Consider the following 2,379-nt stretch of genomic DNA (forward strand, 5'->3'; position numbering starts at 1 on the left):
GCCTTGACACAGCCTAGTCATAAAGCAGTTTCTATAAGTTGAATGACAGTATAATTTATGTTTAAAGGAAGACATATGTATTAGACAGCCTGTGGCATAAGCTCTTCCGCATTCTTTTCTATTAAAAAAAAAAACACTTATCTGCTACCCTAAAGTCATGAAAACAAAGTGGAATTTTTTTTCATAAATTTATAACAGCATGATAGTGATAAAAGGACCCTGGACTCTGTACATAAAAAAGTCCAGCTACAACTTCTGCTCCACCATACACACAATATTAGGTGGCAACAAGAAGCTAATGAACATGAAAATAGAGAAATACAGGAATCTAAATGAAAATATTTGTCCATTTTCATCAAAGTCAGGTTTAAAAAAAAAAAGTACCTATAGTTTTTCCAAGTTCCGATTCATTTAGTGAAAGAATGAATAATCCTTGAACCTCACTTCCTGGAGTTTTTTCTGTCCTGGGGAGTTTTCTGTCCTAGATACAACTTTGCATAGGTACATGTTTACCAAGTCACAGCTATTAAAGTCAGGACCTTAAATGCAAAAATGAAACTCATGATAAAATCTTTAAAAATAAGCAGGGGGTGCCTGGGTGGCTCAGTTGGTTATGCATCTGACTTCTGCTCAGGTGATTATCTCAGGGTCCTGGGATCAAGTCCCGCATTGGGCTCCCTGATTGGTGCAGAGTCTGCTTGTCCCTCTCTCCTTAGCTCTCTGTCCACTCAGGCAGGCACTCATGCACTCTCTCTCAGATAAATAAATAAAATATACTAAGCAGTAAGTTCTTGTCAAGATAGCAGGAAGCTTTCTGTCCCTTTTTGCCATTCAAGATATCAAAGTAGGTGGGAAACCTGGGTGGCTCAGTCAGTTAAGCAGCTGCCTTCAGCTCAGGTCATGATCCCAGTGTCCTGGGATGGCTCCCACATAAGCAGGGGCCCTGCTTCTCTCTCTGCCTGCTGCTCCCCCTACTTGTATCTCTCTGACAAATAAATAAATAAAATCTTTAAAAAAAAAAAAAAAAGATGTCAAAGTAAGGATGTAGTGGGTCTTCTGATGTGAAATTCTGGATTTCCCTGGGTGTTCATGTAGGAGCTGTAACACAGGAGCCAAAACTCCGTTTATCATCTCTGTGAAGGGGATCAAGGGACAACTGACCAGACTTCCTGCTGCTGGTGTGGGTGACAGGGTGATGGGCACAGTGAAGAAATGCAAACCAAAGCTCAGAAAGAAGGTACATCCAGCAGTGGTAATTCCACAATGAAAATCATACCAAAGAAAAGATGATGTGTTTCTCTATTTTGAAGATAACACAGGGATCATAGTAAAGAATAAAGGCTCTGCTATCACAGGACCAGTTGCAAAGGAGTGTGCAGACTTGTGGCCCAGAATTGCATCCAATGTTGGTAGGACTGCATGATGCTTTGGTGTTTAAAGATTTATTTCTTTATTTTGAGAGCAAGAGCATGACAGCAAGAAGGAGAGGGAGAGAGAGTGAGTGGGATGAGGAGGTTGGAGGGAGAGAGAAAGAGAATCCCAAGCAGACCCCCCCTGAGTGAGGAGCCCCAAGCAGGGCTCTGTCTCACAACCCTGAGATCATGACCTGAACCAAATCAAGAGTCAGACACTTACCGACGGAGCCACCCAGGCATCCCTCTTTGGTGTATTTGTTTTAAAAAAAATTAAAAATTATTTGCTCTCCCTTGCACCCCAAAAAAGAGAGCAAGGACCAGCCAGCCCTTTAAAGAAATATTTCTGTAAGTGTAGGAAGACAACTTAACCATCAGTTTATTGGATAACTTTACATAAGTCATTTGCCTTTTTTTGTATCTATTTTCCCTTTCTTTCTAATGGAAATAATAATATATGTCTTACCCACTGCACAATGTTAATGTTAGGTAACATGTGTTAAAAGTCTCTGATTAATATAAAGTATTATGTGTCATCATCATCATCATTAATCAATTACTGATTATCTACTATAATTAAAGCAACATGATAAATGTTTATTGGAGACTGAGAGCCAGGCTACAATAAAAAAATAATAAAATTTAGTAATACCTGCCCTACCCATGGAATAAGATTAGAGTTGGATGAATAACGTAGGAGCTTCATAGAAATGTATGCAAATACTAACATTGTCTGAAATAAAGCGAAGAACTTAGCAAAGATTACAGCTGAAATTAATTATTGGGTAGTACTGAGTTTTTGGAGATAATATAAAATGATGCAAAAACTTGCCAGGAACATCCACTGAAAGGGACTGAGTCTTGAGAGAAAGGCAACACAGCAAGTAAGTAAGAAATAATGAACAAAAATTTAAAAGTTATTTTATAGGACAAACTAGAGATATAACCAAAACAATATTTATAATAG

General features: G+C 38.5%; 1 pseudogene; it reads left to right on the forward strand.

The window, feature by feature from the left end:
- Window positions 1–1,028: 1,028 nt before the first annotated feature.
- Window positions 1,029–1,423, forward strand: LOC111158835 (annotated as a pseudogene).
- The last annotated feature ends 956 nt before the right edge of the window (window positions 1,424–2,379 follow it).

The sequence above is a fragment of the Enhydra lutris genome, unplaced genomic scaffold (assembly GCF_002288905.1).
Source record: "Enhydra lutris kenyoni isolate GAN:26980312 unplaced genomic scaffold, ASM228890v2 scaffoldscaffold63, whole genome shotgun sequence".
Lineage (NCBI taxonomy): Eukaryota > Metazoa > Chordata > Mammalia > Carnivora > Mustelidae > Enhydra > Enhydra lutris.